At 41.1% G+C, this 16698-nt stretch overlaps 1 protein-coding gene and 1 non-coding gene across 12 annotated transcripts in view; one reads left to right on the top strand and one right to left on the bottom strand.

Annotated features, from left to right (window-relative positions):
• FHIP1A (FHF complex subunit HOOK interacting protein 1A) overlaps positions 1–16698 on the top strand; it is a 269760-nt gene that overhangs the window by 19781 nt on the left and 233281 nt on the right. The gene's annotated exons all lie outside the window — the stretch shown is intronic.
• On the bottom strand, positions 4191–4297 carry LOC117196218 (U6 spliceosomal RNA). Its single transcript, XR_004476299.1, has one exon. It is a non-coding gene; the product is annotated as a U6 spliceosomal RNA (small nuclear RNA).

Here is a 16698-nt window from a genome sequence, read left to right on the forward strand (position 1 = left end):
ATCAGGGATTCTTGCCAAGTTCTGCTATTCAAGATTATTTATTCAATATTTTTGTTGATTTTTTTTGTAGCCACTGTCACTTAACCTCTTTTGTGGTAGGTATTGCTCCTTTACCTCCCGATTTTGGAAGTAAGTTGCTTTGCCTACTCCCTCTCTCCAACACCTTAAATCAGCATGGATTTTGAGTGGGAGTAACTGAATTTAAAATAACACATCTGGGCTTCCCTGGTGGCACAGTGGTTAAGAATATGCCTACCAATGCAGGGGACATGGGTTCAAGCCCTGGGCCGGGAAGATCCCACATGCTGCGGAACAACTAAGCCCGTTCGCCACAGCTACTGAGCCTGTGCTCTAGAGCCCGTGAGCCACAACTACTGAAGCCCGCATGCCACAACTACTGAAGCCCACGCGCCTAGAGCCTGTGCTCCGTTAACAAGAGAAGCCACCACAATGAGAAGCCTGCGCACCATAACAAAGAGTAGCCCCTGCTCACCACAACTAGAGAAAGCCTGCGTGCAGCAATGAAGACCCAATGCAGCCAAAAATAAATAAATAAATTTTAAAAATAAAATAAAATAAAATAGCACAGCTACGCCTGTGCCTTTTAATCTCTGGGAACGCTTTTGGTGGTACTGAACCAATAACTGCTGCTATTGAAGATTATCTTCAAGCAGGACATTTGTCACAGCTTCATTCAGGTCACCACTAGCACTGTGCTTTTCGCTTGTTGACTTTTGAGAAAATGCATTCAGACACTCAACATGGTGTAGGCGCTCTCAGAATAGTGGACAGCTCTGTCAGCTCACAAGGTGGCCAGCCTTAGCTATTTGGCCAACAAAAGTTCTATTGACCTTTTATTCTCAAGTGTTCTTCTTTTCACATGAGCAACAGAGATTTGGCTTTCAGTTGCTTTTTGTTTGGTTTACTACTTGACAGTAAAGTCTTACATTTTCATATTGCTTCCATGCTGACAGTATTTACTTACGCAAAAAATATTTTTGTGCCTCCTTATGCAAATATTTTCTGTGCCAGGCAGTAATATCAAGATTTGTGAGAGAATGATCTTTTGAATTCTGTCTTTTAAAGATTGGTTCTATGCTATTATCTTCCTTGGCAGGTCGCTGCTTTTTATTAAATAAGGCTTTTAGAAAAAGACCTCTTAATGTTTGTGCAGAAGACTCACTGTGTTCTCCGCCCATCTGCGTGAATCTCAGTGAATCCTGCCTGTGACTGAGTCATAACCTCATACCTGATCAGTGACATTCGTCTGTGTGAGTCCTGGCTAAGCACTCCCTACGTCCCGACGGAATTGTCCTCCAGAGGGATTTGAATGCATTTTGATCGAGATGCACTTACATTAGCATTAAGCGCTTTATTATTATTTTAAAAAATAAATCGTCCCATCCTAAGCCAGGGTCATGTCACTGTGTAATGTATTTGATGGGTCTAGTTCTTGTACCCATCACTTATCAGATTGTTGTGCTGTTTCCTGTGTGGGAAAGAGAATTGCCCTTCTGTGTGAGGTAGTGCCACCTTGGGCCACTATGTTGCTGTGACTCCAGAAAGTCTTAGGAATGATGGCAGTCATGTGCTCAAGTCACCTGTGCATTCTGGATGAGTGCTGAAGGGCTGTAAGGTCATGAAAAGTTAATGGAGAATTAATGCCTTGTAAACATAATCCACTACTATTTTAAATAATGACCCACTGAAGTTCAGGCAACATATATTAAAATAGTCTAACATGAGTTAGAACGATTTAAGGCTGGTAAAGAAGGGGTAATAAAGGATTTAGGACTGGCTGTTCATTTAGCTGTGAAATAAATAGACTGCTCTGCCTGGGAGGTCCTCCTAATCTTCTTCTAAGGAGGAAGCTGAAGGGAGGTTAAACAGTGTGCTCAAAGTCACACACCTGAGCAGTGCCAGAGCTGGGACCCGAACCCAGACCTCTCTGACAGCACCGCTGGTAATCTTCACTCTGCAGTGCTGCCTTCCCCCTGGGAGGGAGGCATCCTGTGTCATAAGAAGTAATACAGATTCCTCTTTATTGACGAGATGAGACAAATTCAGATTTAGAAGATAAAAGCTCGAGTAAGGTATTAATTTATTGAACTACCTGTTCAATTTAATAGAAATCAATCAAGGACCTCCTATGTATAAAGCACTACGCTAGGTACCAGAGTAGGATATCAAGATCACTAACTGTTAGAGCTTTAAAATGTGTATAAAAATAACTTTTACACAAGACAAGATTCATTCAGCAAACTTTTTATTTTTTTGGCACTATGGTGTGCCAGGACTGGGCTAGACAGTGAGAATCATGCATCAATTTATCAATTCATCCTACGCTTTTGATCACCTAGTATGTGTCAGACACTGTTTTAGATGCTGGGAAAATAGTGGAGATCAAAACAAGCAAAGTCTGTGTTCTCACTGAGTGGACATTCTCGTGGGAGAGACACAAGAAATAAGCAAGAAAAGACCCTTTCTGCAGGGAATTAAGCTCGGATGGTGTGCGGAGAGCTGACTACGTTAGACTGCAGAGATAAATAAGATTTGATCCTTGCCCTGGAGGAGGTAGACGTGTAAACAGCGAACTACAGTAGAATCAGCGTGTGCAGTGATTCACGTATGAACAAAGTGCTGTGGAGGGAACCTGAGGGGTGACGGTGAGCTGTGTGCTGCCAGGACTGAGTGTGTATTTAGGATGGCGATTGTGGAGCGGTCTCAAGCATAGGCTAGACAGCAAGGCTGACGGTAGGATATGGTCATTCCTCTGGGATTACAGCCCTAGACAAGTGCAGGGGGGAGGCGGCAGGAGGAAGTGGTACTTCTTACAGAGAGAATTATGGAAGGCTTCCTGAATGAGGTGGCATTTAAACTTGGTCTTTAAATATGTAGAGGTGAAGGGGAGGGCATCTCAGGGCCATACTACTGTGAACAAGAGGAAAGATCGAGCTTACTTTGGGAGTGCCTAGACTTATGAGTTTATGGACTGGCTGGAGCATAGGGTGTGTAAGAGAGAAAGCCACTGGGGGCTTAGGTAGACTGGTTTGCTTCAGGTAAGCAGAGGGAACCTGCTACAGGTTTTTTTTTAGTAGACTGACATAGTCACAACCTTAGAAATATTATTCTTGCAGTAGTGTATATGAGAAATTGGAGTGGGGAGAGAGAATACAGTAATTCAGGAGGCTATTGTGATGGCCCTGAGGTACTGGGGATCTGATCCAGGAAGGTGGCCCTGGGGCTGGAGTAGAGAATGTGGGCCAGTCGTACAGGGAGAACAGTAAGGCAGACTGTTGATCAGAAGGGGGCAGTTATGGAGAGGAAGGAAAAAAAATGATTCCAAGGATGTTAGCCCAGGTGACTGAGAGGATAGGATTTCTATGACAAACTGAGGATGGCAGAAGGAAAAATGTGTTTGAGAGGACAGATAACTTAGATTAGTTTGGGACTTGTGGAGTTAATGGTGCTGGTAGGACCTTGAGGTAAAAGTGTCAGATACGTACATGAAAAGGAGACCTTAGCTCTGGGTTAGAAGATGTAGATTGGGGAGATAATTAAGTGGTTTCAGTTGTGGAATAGATGACACTGGTCAGGGACTTACTCGTTCAAAGAGAGAAAGGCGGTAAGGATGGAAACTTGGAAGCATCATAATTTTGGCTGTTTATTTTAATTTTTGTTCTTGCACTTTAGTGCTAATAATCTCTTAAACTACACTGTTGGACTTCCAGCTCTTTATTCGCAGCTCAGTCCACCATGTTGCTTGAAAAATTGGGCGCCTTGGCCATATTATCTTGACTCCATTGTAGAATTCAGTTTTAATCTGGGACAACATAAAAAAAAACAGCTTTGTGACCTTATTTGCCATTGAAATGCTATTGGGAAATTTTTCCATCACATCTTTCAGAGTCTCCTAGAGCAGCTCTTTCACAGTAAGTGATAAGAAACAGCTTTGCTTCCTGAAGGAGTGTAGATGTTTGTTCCTCATAGAAAATCATATAACTAATCACATTGACATTTTCACCTTGGCTGTTAGGAAGCACAGACTCGAATTCTCTGCTTGACTGTAGTAACTGTGTAGGACTCAAATAGGTCTCCAAATTTGAGTTCTATTCCAATATCTCTTATACCAGCCACAGTCTTCATTTTCTTCTCTAATTTATGATTTTTTTCCTTGGTCATGATTTTTAAAAAATATGCAGTGGTTCACGAATTTGCATGGCATCCCTGTGCAGGGGCCAGGCTAATCTTCTCTCTATCATTCCAGTTTTAGTGTGTGTGTAGCCCAAGTGAGCACTCCTTGGTCATGATTATTAATTTCCTTCCTTAATACATGCATTTCTCATAAGCTATCTCAGATTCCTTGTAGAATGAGATGAGGGCTAAATAAATAATGCCACTATGGTGTTCACTATATGAATGAGATGTATTGAATACTTAGAATGTTACAGATCAGTACATAAATAGGACTCATCACATTTAAAATTTATGTTCTTTGTTTTCTATGAACTGTGAGTTTTTAGGCAAATGGTACATATAATCACAGACTGTAAAACTAAATGAATAATGATGCAATGTAGGAGCCAAGTTCATGAGTAAATATTTGCACACTGACCCCGCCCACTCTGCCTCTTGATGAGTTATTCATTTCCAGGTGTATGAATCTTTGCAAAAGAATTGGAATTTTTTTGTCAGTCATTCATAAATTTTAATAGTTGGTCCATTTGGAAACCTGGAGTTGATGTCATTAATGGCCTGGGACTAATCACTGGAATTTGAGCTGATATGATCGAGTAATGCTTTTATTTCCAATCAATGTATGCAAACCCTGCCTCAGAAGACTGTGTAGTGTTCACTGTTGAGCAATGAGCAGGTCACTGGTTAGGGAAAAAGAATTGACCTCTTTCCACCAATCATTCTTAGATTCTGTCGTCTAAAGAAATTTCTTTTTTAGGAGGAAACTTTTGCTTTCAGTGATTGGATGAAGAACTAGATTCCTTTATAACAAAAGTCTTTTAAATTAAGATCGCCAAATAATTAAGGGGATATCTGTGATTATCTTATTTGCCCTGTGTAGCCTCCAGCAGAAATTCTACCCCAATTTTAAACTTGACAAAGTGTCATCCTTCCCTCAAACGATCCTGTCAGTTCTTATAAAGTGGGAAAACTGTGAACCTATGCTGGTATAAATTTTTAAAAATTTTATTTATTTATTTTTGGTTGCGTTGGATCTTTGTTGCCTCACGCGGGCTTTCTCTAGTTGCGGTGAGCGGGGGCTACTCTTCATCGCGGTGTGTAGGCTTCTCATTGCGGTGGCTTCTCTTGTTGCGGAGCACGCGCTCTAGGCGCACAGGCTTCAGTAGTTGTGGCACACGGGCTCAGTAGTTGTGGCTCGCGGGCTCTAGAGTACAGGCTTAGTAGCTGTGGCACACAGGCTTAGTTGCTCCTTGGCATGTGGGATCTTCCCAGCCCAGGGCTTGAACCCATGTCCCCTGCATTGGCAGGCAGATTCTTAACCAGTGCGCCCCCAGGGAAGCCCGCTGATATAAATTTAAGTGGTACAAAAAACTTTGTAGAATCAAGTGCATGTTAGATGAGATATTTTTAGGAACTTTGTTTTAAAAATAGTAATTCTGGGCTTCCCTGGTGGCGCAGTGGTTGAGAGTCTGCCTGCTGATGCAGGAGACACGGGTTCGTGTCCCGGTCTGGGAGGATCCCACATGCTGCGGAGCGGCTGGGCCTGTGAGCCATGGCCGCTGAGCCTGTGCGTCCGGAGCCTGTGCTCCGCAACGGGAGAGGCCACAACAGTGAGAGGCCCGCATACTGCAAAAAAAAAAAAAAAAAAAAGTAATTCTTAGATATGTCACTTTTGTCTATTTCAACTGATGACCTACTTTCTATTTACATGAAATGTCAAATGTTGACATCAAAATGTCTTTGTGATTCTGTTTGTATAAGGATAAATGAATTCAGTTAAATAACACAGTGGTTTTTACTATTTAGACGCCATCTCATTCCGCCCAGAGAAATGCAGTTATTCTCAATGTCAGTCATGCTTCACGATCTTCTGCACGTGTGGAGTTTGCAGTCATGGTAGAGCTGAGGCCTGCTCTTCTGCCTCTTGTCATTGTTAGATTTCTTGGTTTTCATTAGAGCTTCTCAGCCCTCTTCAAACTTACCCTTGTTTATTGTAAAAAAAAAATCCTTAGGATTTTTATTACATTTAACAGAACTTTCTCTTAGAAACCATCGGTTGAATTGCTTTCTGATCTCAGTAGCAAAAATAGTTGTTCTTTCTCTGAGCAACCGGTTTATTTTTACCCCAGGGACACTGAATCTTATAACAGATCATGTTTCCCTCTACATGTTGGCTGCAGCAAAGCTCAGAGTCCCTCCTCCCCCTTAAACGTCTACAACACCTCAATTCTGGCTCTCATTCTACCTTGTGGCTACAGTGACTGGTACGGTTATCTAATCCTACTAGTTTTAAAAGCTGTTTGAAGACAAGGATTCTACTACTTTTGTTTATATTCTTTACAGTGCCGTCACAGTGTCTTGCACCCATTTGGCACTCAGGTAATAGCTGTGACTAGGCCATTCAAAAATAGCTTCATGTTGGGCCCTCCGTGGTGGTAAGGATAAAGAGAAAGAAATATGTAGTATGCCAGTGGAGGTTTTGAAATATGCTGAGGGTCAGAGGGATTGTATGTTTAAAAATATGGCACAATGAAGTGGGATGCTCCTAAGGATGAGAAAAGAATGTTGAATATAGGAGCCAACATATGCTGTTTTCCTCTTTGTGTCTTATCTGAATATATGATGCATGAAAGTTGGGAGCCTGGCCTCTCCAACCTTGCTCCAGTAAGGAAGATTAATTCTCTTCTCTCACAGAAAAAAGACAAGGAGTTTGTTAGGAGAGGGGCAATTTTACCAGTGAAGGTTTAGAAGTTGCTTTGAGATCCATGCATACAAACAGTGTAGACATACCTACTGTGTAATGCAGATTACGTCATCTCTAAAATGGTTGTGAGCTGTAGCCAATGATCCATGTATTCAACTGTTACTCTATATGATGAAATTCCAGTACCACTAAAGAATGTGGACAGATCCATGGAGTGAATTGTAATTGTATGTGACATATAGTCAAAACTCTTTAATAGGAAAGTCCATTGAAATGAAAATGAACCTAGTGAACTGAAGGCAAAAAGATCCTCAACTTTAGATACATAGTAACACTTTATTTTATAATTGAATTTACACAATCTATATTTGGTGTGTTGAGAAAGGGAAACTATGTTTTTTAAAAATTTATTGTATTTTATTATGTTATCATATGTTACTGGTAAGCCTCATGATTCTGATTTTTCTAAAATCTAATCTAAAATTTTAAATGCTTAGACAAATACTAGGGGAAAGAACTTTTTTTCATTGTATTTCTCTCTCCCTTTCCCTTCTGTGAAAATCAAAGCATAAGGTTTGTTCAAGTGAAACATAAAAAAAGATCTGCCTTACTAGAATTTCATTTTTTAAAAACTTTACTTAGGGTCTTGAAATAGTGTCTTTCTCTGAAGACTGTTTAGTTGAAAACATACCTTTGAGGACCCTTTATTGAATTACCGAAATACCATTTTTTTTAGCATAATACTGATTATATAGTTTCAAATTTCCTTTACTTCTAAAACATGTTTACTTCAAATGAAGCTTAAATGGTTGCATTTTTTTTTTTTTTTTTTTTTTTTTTTTTCGGTACGCGAGCCTCTCACTGTTTTGGCCTCTCCCGTTGCGGAGCACAGGCTCCGGACGCACAGGCTCAGCAGCCATGGCTCACGGGCCCAGCCGCTCCGCGGCATGTGGGATCTTCCCGGACCGGGGCATGAACCCGCGTCCCCTGCATCGGCAGGCAGACTCTCAACCACTGCGCCACCAGGGAAGCCCCAAATGGTTGCATTTTTGATATACAAATATCTAATTCTGCCAAGTCCAGATGAAAAATCTAGACCTCAGTTTCCTAATTAGTGATAAGGATTATGCTCTGTGAAGGTATGCATAGATAATTGAAGGGGTGGCGTGGCATTAAAACCACTCACTCTGAAGTCTTACTGCCTCACAGCGTTGTTGTGAGGATTAAGTGAGTTTCTTACTCATGACAAGGATTTAGAAGAGTGTCTGGCACAAGTAAGTTCTCTATTAAGTGTGTGCTATTTTTATTATTGCCATTATATGGCTAAACTATTTATGTAATAAAAATATTTTTCATTGCCTCCAAGAGGGTTTGAAGTACTTTTGAAGTGACTGAAAGGGCTTCTGCTCTTAAAAGTTACAAGAAGCTAGAGAGTTCTGGAACTCCCATCTGCCCCTAGTTCTCTTGTGCTCTAAGGTGATCTTACTTAAATTCTGTGGTCCTCCACTTTCTCATCTGTAAGAGGACAGTTCCCTGGTGATGGGTCTCTGTTATTTCTTTAAGTCACAACAATAATGTGATGCTTTGATAGTACCTTCTGCTTAAACAAGAAGGTTGAGGTTATATGTGTCAAATTCCTTGATTTGGAGTGGTAGAGTTTTAGAAGTGGAAAGGGCATTAATCAGGTAGTCTACTCCCTGGGGAACTCATCTCTTCTCTTAGCTTCAATTAGTATTTGAGTTTTTTTCTTTTTTAGATTTTTCTTTTTCTTTTTATCTTACTTCTTTTTTTCCAAAGCACTTTTTACATACTTGTAGATACTGTATTTATTGTTTCTTGTTTGTATTGTATCCCTACTTGAATGTAAGCTTCACAAGGGCAGGGATCTGTTTTTTTTTTTTTTTTTTTTTTGCGGTACGTGGCCCTCTCTCCGCACGCGCAGGCTCAGCGGCCATGGCTCACGGGCCCAGCCGCTCGGCGGCATGTGGTATCTTCCTGGACCGGGGCACGAACCTGTGTCCCCTGCATCAGTAGGCGGACTCTCAACCACTGCGCCACCAGGGAAGCCCTAGGGGCAGGGATCTTTATCTCTTTTTGTTCAAGTGTCTGGCACACAGTAGGTAGCCAGATATGGGCTCAATAAATATTGTCGGATAAATGAATGAATCTTCAGTTGCCTAGTGGACATTTCTATTAATTGATCACTTCTGAAACAGCACTCTTTCATGATTTTCTTATTTCCACCAATGAATACTTTCATATTATCAAGAGCAAAATCCTAGAGGAGTTGGCAGCCGTACCCAAGACAGAGCAAATTACATGATTTTCAGGGGTATTAAGGCAGTCACTGCCCACAAGGGTCTAGGTGCAGAAACAGTGACAGTGCATTTGCACACAAGATAGGTGGGCCTGAATCTTCTCAAATGGAACCTTTTGAGCCAGAACTAGAGGTAACTGCTTAACTGCCCAGGAAATTACTAAAGTTACCAAAACTTACTGCTAAAATCATAGCTTCTGTTGGGTTAATGTTGCCATATGCTTCCTTTGTCATCTAGTTCCATTGGAGATTCTTTGTGGCTTCTAAACAAAGTCCCGGGTCTGCAGCCTGCAGTCCAGTGAGCTCCCCAAGAACTTTCCAGTTCTAGATCACACAGGTGCCCCTTGTCTGTTCTCCCCTCAGCTGAGCCTCTTCCTTAGCATCCCCTAAAGCATTCCCATTCCTGCTTTAATGTCCCTCTGTTCATACCATACTGTGTTCATCACGCGCTTGGTTTTCCTCTTTCTTTATCTATCCAAATCTGTCTTCCTTTAATCAACAAGGGATGCTTTTCAGCCCTTACATATGTGAAGCCATCTGTATCATGTTTGGGGCTCCTAAATGTTGCATTATTTTTTTTTATTTTTTATTTTTTTGCTGAACGCGGGCCTCTCACTGTTGTGGCCTCTCCCGTTGCGGAGCACAGGCTCTGGACGCGCAGGCTCAGTGGCCATGGCTCATGGGCCCAGCCGCTCCGCGGCATGTGGGATCCTCCCGGACCGGGGCACGAACCCGTGTCCCCTGCATCGGCAGGCAGACTCTCAACCACTGCGCCACCAGGGAAGCCCAATTCTTAAATGTTCCATTTGCCTATTTATTGCTTTTGAGGAAAGGGACTAATGGAATAATGGAGTTGGGGGTTAGGGAATGAATCACAAATCACAGCTAAAGCAACACCTGCTAAGCTGGAACAAAATTGACTTAGTTTAAGTGTATTTTCTAGCCTATGCTGTTTTCAAGGGCTTTAGAAAATGCTAAGATCAAGTCCTTCCTACTTTTTTGGCATTAAAATATCTTTTTAAAAAATTAAATGATGTAATTACTTCTAGTAATAGCAATGGACTCAAGTGAATTATCTTTATTTGGAAATATAGAAAATTGGCAGTTGAATTGGCTCTGCTTGTGTGTGTGTGTATGTGTATGTAATTTTACTGGTTTGTGAAATCAGAAACTAGGAAAGACAAGTCTGGCTGGTAGTCATACATACTCCATCCCTTGACCCTTCACCTGGTGGCCATTTTCTTCCCTGCTCAGTTGCACAGTACAGATCTTCCTCAACTTACGGTGGAGTTACATCCCTGTAAACCCATTGTATTGTTCAATACAGTAAGTTCAAAATATTGTAAGTTGAAAACACGTTTAATACGCCTCACCTGCTGAACATCATAGCTTAGCCCAGCCTTCCTTAAATGTGTTCAGAACACTTATATTATCCTACAGTTGGGAAAAATCATCTAACACAAAACACTATTTTATAATAAAGTGTTGACTATCTCATGTAAGGTATTGAATGCTGTACTGATAATGAAAAATAGAATGATTGTATGGGAGTGAATGGTAGTAAGTGTATTGGTTGTTTATCCTTTTGATCGTGTGCCTCACTGGGAGCTGCCCAGCATCACTATGAGAGAGTATGTACTGCCTAGCACTAGCATGGGACAAGATCAAAATTCAAAATTCCACATACAGTTTCTACTGAATGTGTATGGCTCCTATACCATCGTAAAGTAGAAAAATCGTAAGTCTAACTATTGTAAGTCGGGGGACCATCTGTATCCATTTTTCAAGGTCTCAGACATTGGCTTAAGAGTCTCATGCTGTGGTTTGACTCTGGTTATTCAGCCAGGGAATGCATGAAAGTTACCTTCCAAATATGCAAAAGAGTTTCCTTCTATTGCTTGAACTTCAAAGAATATTTTTTTTCTTGTTCAGCTCAGATTAGTCTAGAGAAAGGCATTTTGTGCCCTAAGTAAGTCAGCTTTATTCATGTCATTGAAAGAGAATTTTTGCTTGGCTTTCTAATTTTTCAGGCTGATTGAAAAACTCAGTGGGCATACAAAAGACATTAATTTGTTCTTTTTCTTCCAAATCTTGCACGATTTGTTCTCTTGTTCCATATTGTAAGTCAAGTTAACATTCTCCTCCTTTTCCAATTGTTCCACAGTTTCAAGTTTTCATTGAATACACTGTATGTTTACTTCTGGATTCTGACATTTTAATTATCAGGCGTATTTGATCACATGTAACTGTAATGATGTTCAACAGTCCCGCCTGGCTCCCATTTGTGCGTAGTGCTGACAGGATGACAGGCCGTGGGAGCCCATGTTGTGTTCTGATTCGGTACAGGGAGAGGCAGGGTGCCCCGCGGTACAGCAGACAGGGTGGTGTCTCCTGGGTACTGTGCAGCTCCAGACAGCAGATGCCTGCTGTTTTAGTCGGAGTTTATTGGTTGGAAAGAACAGAGGCCCTCTCGAATTAACTTAAATAAAATAGAAAAAAACTTAAAGATGTAGGACTTAACAGCCCATCTTGATGACACCAGTGGACCCATTAAGGACTGTGGAACAGGCTAAAAAGTCAGGAGTCGTGATCACATAGCCTCTTCTCTCGTTCTGCCTTTCCTGCACCTATTTCCTTCTGTTTTGCGTGGGCCAACATATTGATACCTGCCAGCATTGACGTGAGATTTTGGTTTTAGGCCATGTTAGAGCCTATATTTTTCCAAAGTCAGAGTCTCAAAAGAGACAATTTTTTTTTTTTTTTTGGCGGTACGCGGGCCTCTCACTGCTGCGGCCTCTCCCGTTGCAGAGCACAGGCCCCGGACACGCAGGCCCAGTGGCCATGGCTCACAGGCCCAGCCGCTCCGCGGCATGTGGGATCCTCCCAGACTGGGGCACGAACCCGTGTCCCCTGCATCGGCAGGCGGACTCTCAACCACTGCGCCACCAGGGAAGCCCTCAGTGTCAGTTTTTTACCCCTAAGTTTACTGATTTTCCTTGTAGGACTGGTTGCCTCTTCATAATTAAGGATGAAGGACTGGGGAGAGTTTACTACCTCGAAAACATCTATATGTAGAGCCCGCCCGCCCCCCCGCCCCCCAGCCCCCCAGCCCCCCAGCCCCTCCCTCCCTTGAGCAGGAATTCTAAACAGAGCTCAGTGTGTATGTGTGTGTGGGAGTGGGGGGCAGGGCTACTGAGCGGTCCACTGACCAGCTTTGCTTCACCCCGAAAATGCCCTGATGAGGAGGATTTACTCTGAGGAACCAAGATTCACATCGGAAACCTCCACAAGCCATCTCTCATGCCCTGCTGCCACGATTGGTTCTATTCCTTTAGAGATGAACCCCCAGATGTTTGTCATTATACTTGGCCATGCTGCCTGAAGGCTCTGTTAGAGGGTGGGGAGGCGGGGGGGGGCGTGCTAACCGTCATCACTTTATCCCCCTGTTTGCTGCCTGGTGTCATCCTCCCCGCTCTGTGATACCTGTTGACTCTGAGCCTGAAGCCTCCCTGGGCTTCTCTTGAGCAGATTGTCTCCTTGGTGGCCCATGGGTGGCAGCTCTCCCCTCACTGTTTCATCTGTCACCACATTCCCATCTCCTGTTTCGTTTTCCAGAATTTTGTTGCAATCTCTTGTGCATTTAAAATTCTCTTCCAGCAAACTCTTTTTCTTTTCTTTTCTTTTTTTTTTTTTTGTGTTTATTGGAGTAGAGTTGATTTACAATCTTGGCTTAGTTTCAGGTGTACAGCAAAGTATCAGTTATACATATACATATATCCACTCTCTTTTTAGATTCTTTTCCCATATAGGCTATTATGGAGTATTGAGTAGAGTTTCCTGTGCTATACAGTAGGTTCTTACTAATTATCTATTTTATATACAGTAGTGTGTATATGTCACACCCTTCTGCTTTTTAAACTCATGACTTTGTTGATCAGAAACCTCTTGGTGGCTTTGTAAAATTTTGTGTGTGTATATATATATATATAGTGCATTAATAAGAAATGTTTTGGGGTATAGTTGTTTTACAATATTCTGTTAGTTTCTACTGTACAGCAAACTGAATCAGCCATATGTATACATATATCCCCTCTGTTTTGGATTTCCTTCCCATTTAGGTCACCACAGAGCATTGAGTAGAGTTCCCTGTGCTATACAGCAGGTTCTCATTAGTTATTTATTTTATACATATTAGTGTGTATAAGTCAATCCCAATCTCCCAATTCATACCTCCCACCCTCCCTTTCCCCCCTTGGTGTCCGTACGTTTGTTCTCTAGGTCCGTGTCCAGTAAACTCTTTTTAATCTTACAGAATTCTTCTATTTTATTTTTTGGTGCTTTCACTTCATTAGGGATTCAGGTGGGAGAACCAGGCTATCAACCATCTTGAAACTGAAACCTCAAAGTTGTTCTTTTAAAAAATAGCATTTGGCTTTTATTTTGCTTTTTTAAATGAGAGATACATCATACACATAGAATATATGTATAATTTAAAGAAAAGTGATAAAATGAACACTCGTACCTACTACGTAGCTTAAGAAGTGGCACGTCACGTTTTCGGTCCCTTAGAAAACCCTGGGTACCCTTCCTTGATTGCATCTTCTTCACCCTCTCTGCCTCCTGTGGTTACCATCATCTTTCATTTTCAAAGTCATTCCCTTGTCTTATGTATGTTTATCTCCAAACAATAAATTGTTTAATTTTAGCTGCTTTGGCTCTTTGAATAAATAGAATCACATAACTTGTATTCTTCTGTACCTTGCTGTTTTACTCAAGATTGTTTTTGAGATTCATCCATGTTTATTCATGAAGCTATATTTTATTTACTTTACCACTGTATAGCATTGCATTGTAAGAATATGCCACATTTAATTATCTTTTCTGCTGCTGATGGACACTTGTTTGTGTAACTTTTCACAATCGTGAGGAAGACTGGTATGAACGTAGTTCCTGTTGTATATATGCTAGAGTTTCTCTAAATGTATAAACCTAGGAGTGGAATAGCTGGGTCATAGAGTATATGCATATTTAATTTTACTAGGTGATGACACGTCTTTGCCAGAGTGGCTGTACCAGGATAGACTACACTGGTGTGTGCAGTTGCCCTTGGCTTGATGACCTTAGTGTGATCAGATTTCAAATATTTTTGCCTATTTGGTGGGTGTGCAATCGTATCTTACTGTGTGTTTTTAAAATTGAGATGTAATTTATGTTTAGTATAATTTATCTTACTGTGATTTTAATTTTAATTTTCCTGATTATTAATGAGGTTAAAGATATATTATCGTATGGCTATTAACCTTTCATGCTTTCTCTTCTATGAAAGTTTGCCATGTTTTCCCGGTTTTCTCTTATTGACTGGTGGGTGTTCCTTGTATATCCTGAATATATAAGAGTGTGTGTGTATGTGTATCTATAATATGTGATGGAATTTATTTTTTTGTGGGCAGGATCCATTGCATCAGGAGGAAAAGGCAGTATTCATGTCCAGCAGTCAATTTTCCTGCAGCCATGATTATAACATTCTCTCTTTTTCTCTATTTATTTGTGGTTAATCTTTGACAAATTGAAAAGTAAGTTTTGGCACTTAAAAACTTTTGGAGTCTTTTTTCCATCCCTCCTCTTAATCTCCCTCTATTGTGAAACGATTCTGGTTGAAAATATATCCTTGACATTCAGTAACTCAGAATGTTTTCTTTGGAGTGTGTACTATTTAAGTTGGAGTACAGTGCTCATGATGCTTGATGCTAAGAGATCTAAGTGCTTCAATGGTGTCAGACCACAGGGTGGCCAGTACTTGGGGAACAGAGGAGTTGGGAGGTGGATGCTGACCCAGATCGCTAATGTATTTTTAACCCAGATCTCTAAAGGTATTTTTCTTGACTCCCCGGTTTACACATTTCTGAAATTTAATGGAAAAGTAACTTGGCTTTATAAAAAGAGAGCATTAATTACTAGCCATTCTCTTCTCCATTTAACAATGTATCCTGACTTAAGGGACATTTTCTTTTAAGTGGTGATATTTCTATAAATAAAAACTGTAGAAATGGTTAAAATGGTAAATTTTATGTTATGTATATTTCACTACAATAATATTGTTTAAAAAACCCAAGGCTGAAAAAAAAAGTTTTTGGAACATTTAGGGCTCTAACGAAGTGCAAAGATGGACACTGAAGTAGTGTATATTTTTCAGTGCAGAGAAGTCTTTCAGAGGTAAATAGCAATACCTCTTTTTTTTTTTTTTTTTTTTTGCGGTACGCGGGCCTCTCACTGTTGTGGCCTCTCCCGTGGCGGAGCACAGGCTCCGGACGCGCAGGCTCAGCGGCCATGGCTCACGGGCCCAGCCGCTCCGCGGCATGTGGGATCTTCCCAGACCGGGGCACGAACCCGCGTCCCGTGCATCAGCAGGCGGACTCTTAACCACTGTACCACCAGGGAAGCCCAATACCTCTTTTACATAAGTTGCTTATTCTTTGTTGTGACTGTTCTTTTAAGAAGGTTTACTTTTTTTGAGTTTTTGTAAATTTCGGAATGAATTTTCAAGGATTGTGTTTTCATTTACCTTCTGTTTGTAATCCTAGCGATCACTGCCCCCTTTGCTGCAGCCTCACGGGCCTTCTTTCATTTCCTCTAATCACATCCTTTTCCTTCCTCAGGGCCCTCCCTCAGATTGTTCTTTTCCCTTTGCCTGCTCTCATTTATTTTATTGTATTATTATTTTAAAAGTGTGGTAAAATATACACCTTACGGGCTGAATCGCTTCCCGCTGCTGCTAAATTCATATGTTGAAACCCGAACTTCCAGTACCCCAGAATGTGACTGTATTTGAAGATAGGGTCTTTAATGATGTAAGTTAAAATGAGGTCATTTTAGGATGGGCCCTAGTCCAGTACGATTGGTGTCCTGATAAGAAGAGGAAATTAAGGCACAGACAGTTACGGCGCGGAGACCACGTGGAGGCACAGCTAGAAGACAGTATTGATAACCAAAGAGAAAGTTCTCAGAAGAAACCAATCCTGCTCACACCTTGATCTCACACTTCTAGCTTCCGGAATTATCAGAAAATAAATTTCTGTTGTTTAAGACACCCAATCTATGAAGCTTTGTTATGATAGCCCTAACAAACTATAATAATACATAACATAAAATTTACCATGTAACCATTTTTAAGTGTAAAGTTCAGTGGCATTCAGTATATTCACATTGTTGTGCAATCATCCTTACCACCCATCTCTAGAACTTTTGTCTTCTTGCAAAACTGAAACTCTGTACCCTATTCTCCCTCCCTCCCCAGCCCCTGGCAACCAACTTTTTGCTTTCTGTCTCTATGAATTTGAACACTGTAGGTCCCTCATATATGTGAAATCATACAATATTTATTCTGTTTGTGACGGGCTTATTTCACTTGGCATAATGTCTCAAGACTCATTCATGTGGTAGCATGTTTCAGAATTTCCTTTGTATGACTAATATTCCATTG

This window comes from Orcinus orca, chromosome 4 (genome assembly GCF_937001465.1).
Source record: "Orcinus orca chromosome 4, mOrcOrc1.1, whole genome shotgun sequence".
Lineage (NCBI taxonomy): Eukaryota > Metazoa > Chordata > Mammalia > Artiodactyla > Delphinidae > Orcinus > Orcinus orca.